This window comes from Brienomyrus brachyistius, unplaced genomic scaffold, assembly GCF_023856365.1.
Source record: "Brienomyrus brachyistius isolate T26 unplaced genomic scaffold, BBRACH_0.4 scaffold54, whole genome shotgun sequence".
Lineage (NCBI taxonomy): Eukaryota > Metazoa > Chordata > Actinopteri > Osteoglossiformes > Mormyridae > Brienomyrus > Brienomyrus brachyistius.
This window is the reverse complement of record NW_026042329.1, coordinates 494,395-513,904: the sequence shown is the minus strand read 5'-3', so window position 1 is coordinate 513,904 and position 19,510 is coordinate 494,395. Positions and strand designations below refer to the sequence as shown.

General features: G+C 42.5%; 1 protein-coding gene and 2 long non-coding RNA genes across 3 annotated transcripts in view; 1 reads left to right on the top strand and 2 right to left on the bottom strand.

Moving 5' to 3' along the window:
- LOC125724024 (NACHT, LRR and PYD domains-containing protein 12-like) overlaps positions 1–19,510 on the bottom strand; it is a 593,671-nt gene that overhangs the window by 103,604 nt on the left and 470,557 nt on the right. The gene's annotated exons all lie outside the window — the stretch shown is intronic.
- Positions 1–19,510, top strand: part of LOC125724088 (uncharacterized) — a 37,678-nt gene that overhangs the window by 10,382 nt on the left and 7,786 nt on the right. The window lies entirely within an intron of this gene.
- On the bottom strand, positions 4,242–11,195 carry LOC125724104 (uncharacterized). Its single transcript, XR_007387153.1, has 3 exons — positions 10,905–11,195; positions 5,990–6,100; positions 4,242–4,297 (listed from the first exon to the last, which is right to left on the bottom strand). It is a non-coding gene; the product is annotated as an uncharacterized LOC125724104 (long non-coding RNA).

Below are 19,510 nucleotides of genomic sequence, written 5' to 3'. Positions count from 1 at the left end.
GGAGTCCCACAGGCCAGAAAGGCCCGATAAGACTCCTTCTTCAGCTTGACGGCATCCCTTACCACCGGTGTCCACCAGCGGGTTCGGGGATTACCGCCGCGACAGGCACCGACCACCTTACGGCCGCAGCTCCGGTCAGCCGCCTCCACAATGGAGGCACGGAACATGGCCCATTCGGACTCAATGTCCCCCGCCTCCCCCGGGATATGGGAGAAGTTCTGCTGGAGGTAGGAGTTGAAACTCTCCCTGACCGGGGATTCCGCCAGACGTTCCCAGTAGACCCTCACTATACGCTTGGGCCTGCCAGGCCTGGCCGGCTTCCTACCCCACCAGCGGAGCCAACCCACCACCAGGTAGTGATCGGTTGACAGCTCCGCCCCTCTCTTCACCCGAGTGTCCAAAACATGCGGCCGCAAGTCCGACGACACGACTACAAAGTCGATCATCGAACTGCGGCCTAGGGTGTCCTGGTGCCAAGTGCACATATGGACACCCTTATGCTTGAACATGGTGTTCATTATGGACAGTCCGTGACGAGCACAGAAGTCCAATAACAAAACACCGCTCGGGTTCAGATCGGGGGGGCCGTTCCTCCCAATCACGCCCCTCCAGGTCTCACTGTCGCTGCCCACATGAACATTGAAGTCCCCCAGCAGAACAAGGGAGTCCCCAGGAGGAGCGCTCTCCAACACCCCCTCCAAGGACTCCAAAAAGGGTGGGTATTCCGAACTGCTGTTTGGCGCATAAGCGCAAACAACAGTCAGGACCCGTCCCCCCACCCGAAGGCGGAGGAAGGCTACCCTCTCGTCCACTGCGGTAAACCCCAATGTACAGGCGCCCAACCTGGGGGCAATAAGTATGCCCACGCCCGCTCGGCGCCTCTCCCCGCGGGCAACTCCAGAGTGGAAAAGGGTCCAACCCCCCCTCAAGGAGACTGGTTCCAGAGCCCAAGCCGTGCGTCGAGGTGAGTCCGACTATATCTAGCCGGAACTTCACAACCTCGCGCACCAGCTCAGGCTCTTTCCCCATCAGAGAGGTGACATTCCATGTCCCTAGAGCTAGCTTCTGCAGCCGAGGATCGGACCGCCAAGGTCCCCGCCTTTGGCCGCCGCCCAGATCACCTCGCACCCGACCCCTATGGCCCCTCCCATGGGTGGTGAGCCCATTGGAGGGGGGACCCATGTGCCTTGTTCGGGCTGCGCCCGACCAGGCCCCATGGGTGTAGGCCTGGCCGCTAGGCGCTCGCCATCGAGCCCCACCCCCAGGCCTGGCTCCAGGGGGGGGCCCCGGTGACCCGCGTCCGGGCTAGGGAAAACGTGGTTCGAAAATTTCTCTCATCATAAGGGGTTTTCTGTAACAAATGAGCTAAATGTGTCCTAAATTCTTGACCGTTTCTACACCACCCACCCGCTGCTAGTGCGATAAGAAAACCCCCACTGCCTATCAAGTTCTAAAAATGTTTTTGATGTATGTCACTAAATATCGTTCACTAGTTCCTACAGGTATTAAATTAATAATGAAGTAATGAAGTACAACTAAATTGTTTTTATTCCTTAAATGTTATTGTTTAAAAATTTGTTCTGATGTGTCATACATCTTTTCAAGTTATAGTGCTTTATTCCTTTTGATTAACCTGACGTATATAAATTTTGCTAAATGTAGCTAAACAATCCGGGGCTGTCGTATAAGAGATCGACTTTTATTTAAATTACAAATAGATTATTTTATACTATTTACAAATAAACCAGATTACCTTAGAGTTAATGTGCATTTTGCCAGGATGGTGGCGTGCTTCTCACAGTCCGGCGTCATCGGTTAGCATCACAACAACAATTTCCGCTCGTAGCCAATTTTTTTCCAATTTGACAGCCCACGAGCCAGAGAGAGAGAGCGCATGCGCTCATTTAAACAAGAATTAACTGCGTTATTCCTTGTTTCTTGCTGTCGAAATGCTTAGAGCGCTTTACTTTATTATTCACATTGGCAGAAAAGTGCTTCATTACTTAATAAACGTTATGGTTATAGGGGTTTATTTGAAATAACAGGCGCTCTGGTGGTGTGGCCATTTTGAAATGTGCGTTTGCGTGAGTGCGCATGCGCCAAATGCTGGCCACTTCAGTCTATCATTTCGATCGCATTGTTCAAACAGACCAGCCGCATATGTGCGAGCCCTGGGACTTGCTCATTTCGCCATTCGTCCTATTTCTTCTAAAGGTTTGCTGTTTAAATGCTTTCTTTAACCTAACACTGGTAAATTCCGCTAAAGTCTTTCTTTTAACATGTTGGTTAAATGAAATGAGTTTAAGTGCTGCCTTCTTTTAAAACGACGTCCTTTATTAATTGGTTTCGCTTGTGCTTGTTTAAACTCAGCATTTACTGTTCTGTTTCTTTCGGGCATGTTTGTGCTTGTTTAAATTCCACCTGTTTTTCTTTCTTTTACAATTACGCTAAAGTTTTTAAAATATGCCACGGCGCTTGTGCCTACTTACAACACGTGGCTACGGCCGGACGGGACCCCCACTAGACATGTATGCGCTAGCTTGCATTCATCCTGCTATATGTTTTATTATTCCTTAAAAACGTAATTAAAAATAACACACAAATAAATATTTATACTACGGGACCGTTGAATGCTTGAATCTGATTGGCTGACGAACGTTCTGAGGTGTCCAATTATTTTCAGGGAAATGCACGGCGAACGTAGTTCCAGGCAGCTCTCTTGACCGCATTACAGTTCCATATCACTTCGCATAGTTAACTGTAATAATATTGCAATAAATAGAAAAATGCAACGAACGAATAATTAAATGAATAAATATACATGCACAAGCTTTTCTGTCTCATTACTGCAATCACACGTCCTTGCACACGCACACTACGGTTACACACTCACACAAAAACGTGTTGTCAGCGCTGCCCTGACGATTTTATCAGTTATCCTAGTGTAGCAACTTAAAGGCTACACATGACATTTCTCACTAGCGAGGTAATAACAGCGCTGCATCTTAAAGCAGACTTACAGTTTAGAGACGGTGCTTCAGAACACTGTTGAGGGACACACAAAGGTAGCCTAATTCATACAAGCTCTCTGTTTCTCTTTCTCTGTGTCTGTCTCTCTCGCTCTCTTTCTAATAACTTCATCATTAACTGCATTAGTCTGCTATCAACGGCTGAAGCCTCCATTGCCAGCTTTAAAATGACGTTTTGGAACTAGCAAAAGAGTCATTGGATGAGATGCGGAAGAAATAATCCTACTCACAATAGCGATTTAAGTAGAAAAACCGGACGAATCCCTTGAAATATATCATCTGATCGATGTCTTGAGGTGTGGCAACCGTAGTATAAGCGGAATAATTGACTCCGGACCGTTGAATTATTAAAAAATAATGCACACCCGAGGTGTAACGGCCTCCCAACCTCGGGTGTGCATTATTTTTTGATAATTCAACGGCCCGTCGTCAATTATTCCTTACATAATTCATATGAGGACCAGCATCACGTTAAATCTTCAGCTGTTTAGCCTTAATATATAAATTTGTTTGTTTGCACTCTACTTCATCATTATTTGTGACCATATCTGATAGGATGGATGATCTATTTGTTGTCTATAGTGTAAAAGAACTGGCTGACTATGGAAGAAAAAGGAGGAGAAGATGCTGAGGTCTTTTTATTAATCTACACGTATTAACATGTTCCACACTGAGCCTCCCCTGGCTAGGATCCCTTTCTGCTTTTATATTATGGCCTGACTATAGACCCAAAGAGACATGCATGCTAGTAGGCTGTAACAATCGTTTTACCGTAAATCACAATGTACATCACAACACGACCCTGACAGTGTTCCTGTCTTATTCGGCTGTTACTTCTATGATCACTGATATTTATAATTGATTAGACTTAAATAATTAATGCCACATTTTTGAGAATATATTTTTGGAAAATAGTATCTCCTCAGATAATCAATACAAACATAGATGTCATCGCAACAATGACAATTTATTGTCATTTATTGTCCATAAATTTAGCCTTAAATGGGGAACCCCACAATACAGTATATTTTGCTGAGTTCCCCATAATCTACAAAGCCGCAAGGAAGCAAATTAAGTTAAAACTGATTACTCTGTCTTTGAAAATGCTGGAAAGATGTTTTAATTTCTGTTCGTAAAGCAGTACAAACACACAGGTTCTGTCTTACCTTACAATTCCCTTTGTTTTACACTCCGCAGGGCAGGTCATTTCAGAAGCATCTCCCTCCATTCTTGTACTGACCCAGACCAGATGACTTCTGCTGGAGCCTCTGTGAACACGAAGGGTATATGTGTTACGATCAGACGCAGGGAGAGCGGCGATCATGCGGGCAGGCGTGCACAGAGGAAGCGAGACAGGCAAGATCGGGGTAAACTACGGGTTTTAATTGGAACAGGGATCAGGAAACAGCAGACGGGAAAGCACATCACCAGACCACAACTAACTACAATGACAGACCAAGGACTCAGGTCAGACACGGACTGAAATACACAGGACTGATTGAAAATAGACACAGCTGGGTACTATAGGGAAAGAACACGTGGGTAAGCAGGGGGCGTGGCACACATGAGGAGCCGACGAGCAGGTCATGACAATATGTGTATGTATATCTTATTTATTTATAATATTTGGCCGCTGCTTAGGGATCCACCCCCGCCCCCCGCACTGGTTTGAGTAACAGTGTATGACATCCGCAATACATAATCCAGCTCCCATTTAACAACTGCAACATTAAATCACTGGCACCGCCACTGCATGCAAGTGTGTCATACATGTTGATTTTATTATTGGTTCTATTTATTACCTAAAACTGGTAACACTTTACATGAGGGGACACAAACAATGTAGTATTATGCTATTACTTATGTGTTAATTAACCACAAACTAAGTGTTAGTTACAAACTGATATGTTTGTTCATCCTTACTGAATTGTCACATATCTTTTCTCTCAAGCAAGTACAATATTTCTTGCTATATCTGTTAATTCTGTAAACCTTTGTGAAATATTAAAGAAACCGCTGAAGGAAGTACTGTAGGAAAAAATAATGAATAATGCATGTGAAACACTGATCGTTCATTGTTACTGAATTGTGATGCATCATTTAAGCAGCTACTATATTTGTTACTATGTATGTTAATTCTGGAAATCTTAGTGAACTACTCAAGGACCTACTGAAGGAGCACGTAATGGCTAACACAAGTGAAATATTGATGTCATATATGTCCATTATTAATGAATCGCGACACATTTCTTAAGTAGTGACTATATTTGTTAATGATTTGTACTTCAGTAGCAAATGAGGTCAATATCCCCTCAAGTGTTACCGTAAAATCTTACCTTTCGACTTTAAAAATAACCTTAAACATAAACATATAACCTTAAAAATATCTTTATACTATTCCGGAATCTTATTTCTCTGCAGCAGGAAATTGAAGAAGAGAGGACAGGGTGGAGTGGGTGGAGAAAAGTGGCAGGAGTGATATCTGTGACAGAAGGGTATCTGCAGGGGGGTGTCTTGTGTTTGTTTACATATGTAGGAGCCATTTTTGAGTTTAAATAAAAATAAATGAAATGTGAGCACCAATATTCTTTAGTTGTTACTTTCATTTTGTGTAGGACTCTCTGTTTGATAGGGTGTGAGAGGGCCTTGAAGTTAAAATGGCCGCCATCCACCTTTCACCCCAGGAGCAGAGAACAATGGAGTTTGGAAGACATAATAGGCATATAGTTCTTTATGGTTATTTAAGTTTATTGTGATTTCTTTCTGGATTATATGAGTTTGTATCTGTTGCTTGTCCACTCATCCACCTGCCTGCCCTGCTTGACCTTGCATCCATCCATCATCACTCAACTGGAAACAAGGTACAATTTACAGTGAAATAGAATAACCGGTCAAAGAGGCTTTGTGATTTATGTCTACTTTTAAATACACAAAATATTCAATCACACATGTATATTTACCTCTGATCTGATGGAAAAGGTTTCTCTCTGAAGCTGATTGGTAATTCCATTGACTGGTCACTCTTCATGGAAACACAGCTGGGTACAGGTACTGCTCTCTCCATCAGGACACTGTGGACAGTGAGAGGAAAGGTCGTTATAAAAATATAATTCATAGGAGGACAGCGTCACATTAAATCATGTATTTGTTTATATATTTGTTGGTTTGTTTATGCTCTACTTGACTATTAGTAACCATATCTGATAGGATGGATGATCTGTTTATCTCTAGTGTAAAAGAACTGGCTGGCTGTGGAAGAAAAAGAAGATGTCGAGGTCTTTTTATTAATCTACACGTATTAACATGTATTAACATGTAACATAAATAATTAATGCCACATTTTTGAGAATAAGTATTTTTGAAAAATACTGTCATTTCAGCTGGGAAATGCAACCCTAGATGCTGTAAGACAACAGTGTATCCGTAAGTGGGAACACTATAAAATTAACCTCAAATGGGATTCCCCACAATAAATTTCACAGGGTTCCCCATGATAAGTTTTGCTGAGCGACTACCAGACTCCTACTGGAAACTTTAGTGTAAAAATATAAACAGCAGAGGACAATGTCCAGGGAATACAAATTAATGTAGATTTTTAAAGGAAACTACATTTAATGAATGATAAGCATGAGTCATCTACAGACCTGAATTACTGAACTCTCAAGGAAATTTGGTTGATGGGTCAGTTACAGTTTGCCCCACTGGGTCTGGACACAGGGGCCCCAGGGCCTTTGGGGGGCCCCGAGTGAAGTCCCCCGTCTTATGAAGGCAGTCCATGGCCATTTTTAGATGAGGATGTCCAGCAAAGAGACGGTTTTCCATTGTAAAGTATGTGAGCTGTATCTGACCTATACCCCTGCTGACTTGGCCCTGCTTACTAGCCCAGCCAAGAAACTGACCAAACCTGTCTAGTTACGTCATCAGTATCTGATTGGTGGAAATGTACAGCGACAAGAAAGAACCAGTGATCTACAGTGACATGCATGGATTATATGAAGGAATAAAGGGTATATTCTATTATTAATAGTTGTGCTGTTCTATTGAGATAGTCACATTTAACCTTGTATAGAGTTGCAGTTTAGTGCCACCTTCTGGACAAAGATTGGTACTACACTTAGCGTTAGTGTCCTTGTTTGATGACGTTAAAAATGTGAGTCTAGCAGTAATACCAAAGAGCACATGGTCATGGCTGTTATCGCTCCCTGATTTAAGTTGATTTGAAGGCACATTCGGTGTGTATACATTGTACAATTGTTATTTTACTTATGTCTACATATATATACGTTATATCCATGTTAATTTACATGTTGGATATATAACTTTATTCTTTATTTAAATGATTGTATTACCTTTATGATTTAGGGAAGCAGGTCCCAGTTGTGCTTGTATGTGTACATATCATTATTTTTGTATACTTACCATTCTGTATTTTGTATATTTTGCAGTTTTACGTCATTCCATAAGCAACAGTAAAGGATAAACATTACCGTCTGAGTCTGTTGTCTTTTGGGAAACGTTATCTGACTGCCGAGTCAAGCAAGGCGTTTGACGCAGAGGGCAGAACAATAGTAGTATCACACATCGTGATGTATTTCTGCATTCCCAAAAACTCGGAACTTAAAATTTCTAATCTCTTGTGATATAGAAAAACTGAATGGAATGGATTTGTAAAGCGAATTTACTCAAACTAATGCTAATTCTGCTAGCATTTGATGCTAATATAACACAGCGATTCTCACAGGGCGCTTTCACACTGCAGGAAACTTTTGTTGTGCTCAGACCACAGAAACCCCAGCTGTTACGATCCTCAGTCTAGGGTTGAGGATCGTCAGAAAGGTAAAGGGAAAGGAGAGGGGAAAACGAGACAACCAGGGTATGGGAAAAGGGAACACGGGAAACAAAGGGATCCTTTTTTGTATTTTTTTATGTTTATTCACAAAGACTTTCACAAACAATAGGGTAACAGACTTCGGGAGTGACACAGCCAAAACAATACACAGCACTACCGAACACGTCCCAAACTAAGCTAATTCTAAACGAAACTAAAACGGGAAAACAAAATGACAAACCTAACTCTGACTCCCTCACCAAACAGTACAGTAAACCACACGCATAAACAAATGGCCAGTCACTCCTTACACACTTATCAGACACGAACATACAGAACACCAAAGCCGAAACACAGTATAAGAGGGGCGAGGCAAAGAGAGGAGGAAGGCAAGAGATCACAACCAGAAAGCAGTCAAAACCGAAGGCAAAGGTACAGAGGGATAACGCAAGAGACGAAAACCGGAAAACCAAAACTGTCATACACAATCAATCAAAAGAATGCGAGCAAACCAACAACAAAACCAACCAAGAGCAGAGCTCCCGCTAATTTCCCGCCACGGATTTTTCAACACTAGATGCGGAAGCAGCAAGGTTGGGGCGTGGCCAGGTCCGGGAGGCGGAGTCGAAGGGAGCAACGGGCGACGATCAGGATCTGCATAGAAATTCCTCCCCCTGAAGCTTACGGCACGTAACACCAGCAGACTGTACTTTCTTGGAGTCAGGTCTGGAACCTTTTAAGTCTCATTCTGGAGATCTGTGACCCTGAATGGGATGAACGGTTACAGATGATGGATGGATGGATGGATATTCTGCAGTAGGTACTTTTCACTGGAACACTGGGTTGGGCTCATAGCAATAACCTGCTGAATGTTTGACCACAAGCTCTGGAACTGAATTGGAAGTTATGCAGAAGTGCTGGGAAAAGAGATAAAAGCACTGGAGCAAAAACTGAGCAGATGGAATTATTTTTGTACCTTAAATTACATTTAATCCATCAATGAATGGTTTGTGCCCAGGGGCCCATTGTTTCTTAATCTGCCAATGTACTGGTTAAAGTTAGCAGCACCACAGCTAAAGAAACAACTACTAAAATAATGGAGATGATTGCACTGTTGCATTTTTCTACTATTTGTCAGTCCATTCACCGATTAGAAGAGGTATCAACCCATGACATGTTTATCATTCAGTAGTAAATCTGGCCTGTAGGTCGACCTTTCATGTACCACACAATAATAAATCATGTAACATCATTCCAATAATCTGCACCGACAAGTTAAGCAAGTTTGTCAGGCAGCCGACACCCTGAGTTTGCTGGAAGGAACATTCACCATGACATCAAAACTGACAGCAAGGAAGAGCAACAAACAAGAGTTTCATACAACCGAGTGTCATCAGAGATTCAACTACAAGTAGGTAGCCAACAGGTACATGGGGGGGGGGGGGATGTCCTACCATTTAGCCTGAATTTAAAGTGCCTCACTTCTGAGGTCCTGACTGCTCCTTTCAAATCACCCAATTAAAAATCACCCAGCTATTGAATTTTGGTGATTGCAGGAAGTAAAGTTAACATTTGATACTTTAACATCAAAGCCATTATTTCACTTCAGATCCATTATGAGTGTATTTTTAATGCTGCTTCTATTAATTTATATACAGGTATAAAAATAAAGGTGTGAGACCTGGAATTTCTACTGTATTTTCTGTCTTGATCTTTCACTCTCACGCATAAGCCCACACATTATCACAACCTGCCTTACGATAAATTTTATTTTTAGATTAAACAAAGACCTCTGCTGAACGAATCTATGGTTTTTTAACTGTCTTGCTGAGAGAAAAAAAACACAAAATAATATTTTGGGCTTTGGGGTTGAGGTTCGCTGTTTTTATTGGCCTATCTGAATCGTACTTTTTTGTCCAAAATTCACAGGGATCTGCGTGAGCTACAAGATAGAATTTATTTATATAATTATCCTACATAGCTGATAGGTATATCAGGTATATACATTTTATAGTCAGGCACGTAGCTAAGTAGTCAAAATATGGGCTTTAATGCCCGTACCTGCCAAGAAATTTATTTGAGAAATTTGCCGATCACACCAACGTTAAATCTCACAAGACAATCAAGCAACTTCACCCCTGAAAATAAGCCAACTGTCAAAGTAAGATGGAGAAATTAAGCCCAAAATGAAGCCCAATACACATGACCACATTGATCACAGTCAGTCCTGTTTGCCATATTATGTGTACATATAACATACAGACAACAGTAACTCCAGTAACCGCAATACTGCAGACCTGCTTCTAAAGTCGTAAGTTATCATTGTCTTTACTTGGTATGACAGTAAATGACTCCTTATGGCCATGAACATAATATGGCTCTTTCTAGCATATTTTGCACCGATTATTGGATATTCCATCCATCCATTTTCCAAACCGCTTATCCTATTGGGTCGCGGGGGGTCCGGAGCCTATCCTGGAATCAATGGGCACGAGGCAGGGAACAACCCAGGATGGGGGGCCAGCCCATCGCAGGGCACACTCACACACCATTCACTCACACATGCACACCTACGGGCAATTCAGCAACTCCAATTAGCCTCAGCATGTTTTTGGACTGTGGGGGGAAACCGGAGTACCCAGAGGAAACCCCACGACGACACGGGGAGAACATGCAAACTCTGCACACATGTGACCCAGGCGGAGACTCGAACCCGGGACCCAGAGGTGTGAGGCGACAGTGCTAACCACTGCACCACCATGCCGCCCCCTTATTGGATATTGAACACATTAATATCCCAACACAAAAAAAATATCTGAGAGAGATGCAAAATCCGTCGAAAGAGGCTGAGTGCAGTGCTTTTCAAACCAGTCATGGGGACAGACTGCGTTTCTGCTCCCTCTCAGCTTCCGATCACACCTGTACCAGGTAATAATCCAGCTTCCCCATAGTACCTGTAACATTAAATCACCGGCGCCGCCACTGTATATAAGTGTGTCATACATGCTTATTTTATTATTAATTGTATCTGTTAAAAACAATCTTACCTTGCAGTACAAAATGTCTTTATTATTCCAGAATCTTATGCGTGTTTCTTGACAAAATGGAGATTCCAGCTTTAAAATACTTTCACTTTTATTTACACACAGCAGGAAATAATCACCTTCATACCAAACGCGGGATCGGTCTAAGCAGAAATGGGGGATATTATCCATGTGAATTAACAATAATTAACAATAAGAGAAAGGGGACAAGCTCCCGCCGCCACCTAATTCTGTCATACGCACAATTTGCGTTATATTTGTACGTATAAAACGCTGTACTGCAGTGACACTTAAATCATTAACATACTTAAATTAGTAATACACGTTCTTAATCACAATTTACTATTCACATTTGTCACCATCCTAGGGCTGCATTACACAGATCCCACTTTCTATTTCCATTACTTTTTTGTTTGTGCAGGATTACGGGCGGTTTTAAATTCTTAAATTCTGTGTTACGAATCAGTACAGAATGATTTTAACACATTAGACGCTAAAACTGGAGGAAAGCGTAAAATAGCTTAATATCCTAAATCAACATCGACGGAAAACTGAATATCTCCGCTTGTCTGGTCTTAAAAACATTCTGTTGCCAAATGCATGGGACAGTAATCCAGGGCTCCCTCACCCTCTCCTGTTATATGGAGGACCAGTGACATCTGTGTATATCACTGAAGGGGCAGTAATGTGCAGGGCGCCGCGTGTCTTGCTCGTGCTCGCGGACATGATGACCCCCCCACCCCACATTGCCTGACTGTGCACAGGTCGCTAACTGGCTATAACGCACACAGCGCATGTCCCATCTGCACACGGCAAAAAAGCTCTCATTAAAAGAGCAGACACTATTTAGTCAAAATACAGGCTAAATAAAAGGGCAGCCCCATATGGGGCGCCTTTTGTAAAGGTAGCAAACATTTTTGTACTTGCCACTTTTTCAACATTTAGTGCAATTTTCTGACATTTAGCTAGAAGTTAATGGTGTTGTGGATCATCAGTTTTTTTTGCTGTGTAGATTATGTTCAAAATTGTTCATCATATGTAAATATAAATGGTTTGTCTATATATAAATATTAAATGTAAATGTGAAATATAAATGTTAAATGTAAATCCATCCATCCATTTTCCAAACCGCTTATCCTATTGGGTCGCGGGGGATCCGGAGCCTATCTCGGAATCATTGGGCACGAGGCAGGGTAAATGTTAAATATAAAACTTAAATATAAATTGTCAGGATCCGTGGTTAACGGGTGAGGCGAACGGGCAGGCAAGTGGGCAAGCAGCAGGCAATCAGCATTATTCTGTCATTGCAGACAGTAAATATAATGGAATGCAGTGCTTGGACACCACATTGTAAATGTCATATATTCATGTCAGATACTGTATTTGTTGTGAGCTTCTCAAAGGTGATGAAGGCTCCTATACCTGTGCTGCTGGTGCGTGGGAACCCCTTCAGTGCCGAATGTGAACTTTCATATTGAACTGATGACATCTCAGTGGGAGTCGGTGCCCTACTGGGGATCTATTTTATCTTTGGAGTTAGATATAGAGAGAATGTATAGAAAACTTGGTAAGACTTTACTTAAAGCAGTCATTATACTGCATTATAGATACCTTCATAATGCATTATAATGCATTCATAAAGTACTATAAGCACAGCCATCACTATTTATAAAACGGCATAACAAATTATAGCCATATTTATTATGCATCATGAATGCTCTATGAAGATCTCATCTATAATGCGCTAAAAATAGCTTCACAATGAACTACAAAGCATCCTTAATTCTTGTACTAACCATTAGTATTAAAAACAATTTCAGTAAGATTTATACCTCATTAACGCTTAATAAATGTTCGCTGTGGGTACAGTTTGTATAATGTACTGTTTTGTTTATAACCTGCATATCCAGTGTTTGCCCAGTCTGCTCTTCTCAGTCTGGCCTCGGTCTAAAACCACACCTACTGCAGCCTGAGAAGCAGGACGTTCCTCCCACTTTCACAAAAGAGAACTGTGACCAAAATGAAAATGAATCATCTTATTTTTTCGAAAAGGTATCACAAGCCACCATATTACTCAACAAACAGGAATAAATGGCAGCACAGCGCCCTCTGCTGTCTGCCGTAGAGCAAGTCAGTATGAGCAGCCCTCCAGGCTTCTCTCCCCGTGAACTTTAGACACGTAGATGCTTGTATGTCTGGGCTGGGAGCTTCCAGTGTGCACGGGTAGCAAACGATTTCTGAATGTTCCTTAAAGAAAAATCAATCATCATTATGTATCTCGTTTAGTTTAGACCAAAATAACCGAAAATTCAAGCCTTCACAATAGCAAAACACGCTAAGAAAACAACTTCAGCTTGCAATAAAAATTAAATAAAATTCGAAACTCCCCAGCAGGTAAATTAATCAGGTGATCTTTCTTGCTGTAATATTCTTATTTCACGGCGAAGTCATTTTATTCCGAGTTGCCCTCATATTCCTCTTTCACAGTCTTGGTCTTGCGTTCCAGGTTTTCATGTAGAAACATGAGCATGTGCTGGGTGAAGACTTGAGTGCTGTCGGGTGACGGTATTCCCGGCCAGAGAGAACACCCTTTTGCTTGGGGTGCTGGTGGCTGGAATAGCCAGGTAGCGATAAGCCAGTTTGGCTAAACGAGGAAAGCACTTTATCCTGTTCTCTTGGCTAAAAGAGGCCCACCACTGCAGTGAATTCTCCATCGTAGGAATTTGAGGTGTTCTGCAATACGCACGGAGTTCGGCAGCTGAAGTGGAGTGAGGCTCTTTGTGCCCGCTCTCAAACTGGGGTCCAAAAAGCTGCTGAGTCACTTTCCAGTCTGGATTTCTTCATCACCGCCTCAACTTCATCGTCAGTCATTGGCACTGTTGGCAAACGTGTGTCACTCTGTCATGGCAGAGGTAGTCAGCACTCTGGCTTTCAGGTCCCACTCGTTTGTGATGTAATGAGCAGTTACTGTAATGTAAGGTTCCATGGTTGAAGATGTCCACCGGTTGGTTGTTAGCGACACGCTCCTGCCTTGCATCTCCTTCTTGATGCTCTCGCGCAGAGCGTCACATTGGCGGTCGATCATAGTCCAGAGTGTGGTGTGGCTTGGGACTGTGTAGTTTTGCTAATGAAAATTAGGATTTCTTTGAAGCCTTCGCCTTGTACTGCAGCCAAAGGTCTCACATCTTTAATGATGAAATTAACAAGCAGATCTGCAATCTGTTGTTTTTTCTTATCAGTCAAAGGCTTTACTGTAAGTTACTCAGCATCCTCTGGGCTGGATGACTCCCTGCAGTGCTAGCATGTTAGCCATGTTAGCTAGCAGATTCCGTTTCAGATGGCCGTGCATAACACTAGTACTTTTATTGTACTTCAACACCGACTTGAAGATTGTGCAGGTCACCGTGCTATTTGGTCTAGAGTGAAGTAATTCCATACATGTGATGTGTGTCTGTCACCTACTGCCTCTGCTGCCATGTCCCTCGTCTTGTTGTGGTCATGTGTTTAAATTCCCCTCCACGCACCAATGTTACCGCCCTTTTTATGAAGTGACTATAATATTTGGTTAAGTAAAGGAACGCATGTCATCGTAAGCCAATCAGAGGCAGAGATTGCATTGTGTACACAAGCACGCACACAGAGAGGAAAAAAACATCTTCGACAAACAGCTTCGACAAATCGGCTTTCCTGTTAATGCCCTAGAACATAACCTATCTAACTTATAATACCAATAATAATTCATAGTGATAATAAACATGTATTTAGTGCATTTATTTACTTTTTTGTAATTTTATAATTATTTGGTGTATTCTCTCTTTTATAAAGGCTCTTTTTAGGGAGGAGAGGTACAGTACAGGTGCAGAATACCATGTACACCGTCAGGAAGAAGAGTACTAATTTGTACCTTTGCTTGTCACTGAGGCTGTACCCTCAGGAGTCTGCCAATTGTACCCTATAGCTGTAGGTAATTGTACTTTTTAATATACAGAAATGGACTGTGAGGCACAATTACCTACAGCTATGGCAGAGTCAGCAGACCCTTGAGGTTTGACCATCTCCAAAGCTGCCTTTGGGGTTTCTTTGTGCATCTTGCTGCATGACAGATTTCCCATGGATGTTCTCTGAACTATGGAATATTTAAGATAAAATAACATATATTTAAAAGCCATTCCTGCAAGTTGTCATCATAAATAGTTTTTGAAGGATTTCTTTGTTCTTCTTAGTAACATTTTGTGATATCCCAAGGAACAGAGGAAGCGGGAACATTTCTGTGCTTGTGATGCTTTGCATGTGTGTCACTGTTTGTACCAAACAAGCCGCCAGCAGAGGCAGCAGCACAGAATGTGGAGCTCGTCACCAATGGAAGGAGAGGGAGGTCAGAGTAAGAATCCACCTTTCCTCTGTGTTCAGGGGTATATCTGTATTACTGCAGTGCCACACTGAGTGTTTTGTGGGTCACATTTCAGCTGAGAGTCTCATTCCTAAATTTTGTGTGGATTAAAAGGAAGAAATTAATACTAAAATATAAAGTAAATTGGGATTCCTAAAAAGAGATTTTATGCTTTTTTGGTGTTTTGGAATCACATGTAGTGCATCATTGATGATCAGGCATGTAATGAAATCAGAATGCTATCCACATTGGTCTTAATAACACATTGGTCAGAATAACAAATCAACTTCAGTATCCATTCTTGTTGTTCCTAAATCCATCCATCCATCACCGTAACAACTTAATCCCAACTGGGGTCGCGGCGCCTATCCCAGGAACAACGGGCACAGGTGAGAACCAACTCTGGGCAGTCACCAACACACTGCAGGGTGCACACACACAGCCACATGACCAATTTAGACTAGACAATCAGCCTATCCTGCTCGCTTTTGTACTGTGGGAGGAAACCGGAGCCCTGGTAGAAACCCATGTGAACACAGGGAGAGCATGAGAACTCCACACAGAAAGGACCCGGGACCGAATCCAGGACCTTCTTACTGTGAGGCAGCAGCGCTAACCACTGCATCACCATGTTGCCTCTTGAGAGGCTGTTCGCTAAACTGCATTCATTTATTTGCATTATATGACTTATGCTTTAGGGCGGCATGGTGGTGCAGTGGTTAGCACTGTTGCCTTACACCTCTGGGACCCGGGTTTGAGTCTCCGCCTGGGTCACATGTGTGTGGAGTTTGCATGTCCTCCCCATGTCGTCGTGGGGTTTCCTCCAGGTACTCTGGTTTCCCCCCACAGTCCAAAAACATGCTGAGGTTATTTGGAGTTGCTAAATTGCCTGTAGGTGTGCATGCGTGAGTGAATGGTGTGTGAGTGTGCCCTGCGATGGGCTGCCCCCCCCCCCCCCATCCTGGGTTGTTCCCTGCCTCGTGCCCGTTGCTTCCGGTATAGGCTCCGGACCCTCGGCGACCCAGTAGGATAAGCGGTTTGGAAAATGGATGGATGGATAGATTTATGCTTTGAGCAGCACTGCACCAGGACATTAACTGGGCAGAACAGGAAGCTTTAATTGCCAGTATACATGTAGCAAATACAAAATATAGACAGAAATATACAAAATGTACATATAAGGGGAGGGAATAGCCCCCCCTAATCATCAAGATTACATTTCATTACATTTTAATCAGAAAAAATGACAGTTATTTTACATGTTTGTTCAGCTGGCCAAACCCAGTCATTTATTTTTGCCTAACATATTGTAGCACTGGCTTGCCCCATGTGCAGTTGCAATTAGCCCTTGTTGTGTTGTTGTTCATGTTAATGGTCACATTTCCTTATTGTCGCGCGTATGTTTGCCCGTGTCTTGTGTATACCCTGTCCGATCCACGTGTGCGTTTAGCTTACGGAAATCTCCCACCATGTGTGCATCTTACAGTTCAATGTCTGACAACCTTGTCTTTCCCAGTGCATCTGTGGTTCGGAGTTCGTTGGGTATATATAATCCTTTTTAGGACTACCAGTAAAAAGCGTTTTAGATGAGCGAGTCTCCATGTCTCTTTCTCTGCTCCTGCGATGCCTCAGTCCACCCGACATCACAATAGTCACACTTCCGACAGAGAGAAAGGATTATACTCAGGCATTGACATAATTGGAAGCACGTTTTCACTTTTAAAATTGATACGTGCGGCAATCGGTTGTTATAACAACGTGATTATGTACCTATTTTATGTGCATTTGCGCCGATATGACAAGAAATTCTCGTGCATTTAATCTTTATATGCTAATTCATATTTCATTTGCGGTGTAGAGGTTAAAATGCATTGTAGTTTCCTCATATCAGCGCAAATTTATGAGCATTAAATATATACATATTTGCTCTGTTACATTAATTGATTGCCGCACATATCGCTTTAAAAGGTGAATACTTGTGTACCAGTTATGTATCTCCCTGGTTATACTGGTTAAAAGGCAGAGATTTTACCTTTTGCCATGGAGAAGCAGCGACATGTGACACTGATAAGGTAAAAATGATTCCTCCAGCACACAGTGAGCTATCCCAGCATGCACAGGGACACAGAGGACTCTAGAAAAACCATAAATCCTGGGCAGAGGGGTTCAGTGAATGAGGAAGTGAAGCTGTACAGGAGGGTCAGTCCATCAGAGGAGACTCTGTAGAAGGACAGAGTACCAGCCGCCTGGTCCAGATACACTCCTACTCTGCGGGAGTCTGAGGGCTCTATGGGTATGTCAGTCAATTTATTATTATACTGGACAGAGTAACGGCAAGGAGAGCAGCGCAGAATCCATGACTTGTCATTGACTCCAAGTCCACAATCAGCACTGCGTCCTTTCCTCCCGATTCCTTTATAAGTCACTCCTATCCGGGCTCCATCTCCACTCCACTCAGCCTCCCAGTAACAGCGACCAGTCACACTCTCTCTGCACAGAACCTGGTACCAGCAGTCAAATCTCTCTGGATGATCAGGATATGGCTGCTTTGCCTCCAATGTCACCTTCCTGTTCCCCTCTAACAGAGACAGGAATCTGTTTGCTGTGTTGGGGTCCAGCGTCAGCTGGCAGGAGTCTGTAGGCAAGAGGAAGAGCGATTAATCCCATGACGAAGCCCAACATCTCCATCATTATCACTGTCACACCTCACACACTCACTAACACAGAACTCGCTCCAATACACACATTTTATTCCCAATATACTCATGTAGCCGCCCGAGTCTGCGGCGCTCCGGCTGCCCCCTGCGCTGTGAGACACGCCGCGCTGAGAGACTCGCTGGGGACCCAACTGCACTTTAGCCTGCGCTCTATTATTCTGTACGATACATAAAATATAAAAACAGCAAATGATTTCATTTCTGTATAATAAAACTATATGTCTTTCATAAAAAACAAAGATATTTATTAATTTTGACGTTTACATAACAATGTATGCAAGTTTGCTCATGCTCATAAACGTATGTGTATGTGTGCTTGTATTGGTAATATTGCAGTTGTTGTTAACTGTGATGTAGTCCTTGATAGTCATGCACATGAATTTGGCCTAAGTAAAGAAAATAAGATCTATATATACACGCGTGTTTATTCAGCATCAACACCCTTTCTGCTTTTTATATATTGTTTTTTTATTGTTAATAGTCAACCTGAACAATTTTTGTTGGACACCAGCGCCATCTTTCAGTCAAATAACATAACCTTGAGACATCGAAGCGAATCATATAATCGATTTTAGAATCGATTCATTGCAACGGACAGTTGGAAAGAAACGAATAACTTAATTAAGTCGAACTTCCCATCACTACTCAGTGCTCCACGCTGCTCTGACTGCGAATGAAGTTTGTGTTAATGGCGCACGAGCCGCGCGACCGATCACGTGACGAGTCAGACAAGGTTCATACCATCAGGTTAAACCGAGGGAGGGACGGGGGTGCGCGTGCTGACGGTGTACAGGTACAGCATGAGGGAGGGAGAGGAGGAGAGAGAGAGGGAGTGTGGTGCGCGAATAGTAGGCAAGATGAATGACAGTTGGAAACGAAGTGGCACTTTGATGCATTTTTATAGCTATGATAACTCAAAGGCGGAATGCAAAATTTGCAAGACGAAGCTGTCATTTCGAGCAGGATCCACAAACAACCTTCACAGACACTTAGGAACTGCGCATCCAACAGTTCAGATGGAAGGAAAAAGACAGGCTAGCGTGCCTGCTACTGCCAGAAGCTGGATCAGCCCGTCTAAGCTGAGGCACTTAGCCTTTCTGCGCCAAAGGAAACGTTAAAATGTTACACTGTTAGAAAGGTGATAGATAGTTGTTATAGTGGATAGACCCTAAAACTGTAGGATGCTGCTGTTTTGCACGTAATCATTTTTCAATTTATATTTTTCATTATTTGTTATTCATGTTATTTGATTGTTATTCATAGATCAAAGACAAAAACAGATTTTCCACATATAAAATGTTCAATTCACGTGTAATAGTGTTTGATGTTTTTACATTTCATGGTATTTATACAGTATTAAGGAAATAATAAGGTTTAGTACACATATCAGTCATGCATCAAAACAGCGCTGAATCTGACTGAGGCAGAAGTAATAAAATGAAGAGTCATTTGGGAGCCGGAAGAGCCGACTCTTCTTGGTGAGCTGAGCTAAATGATCCGAC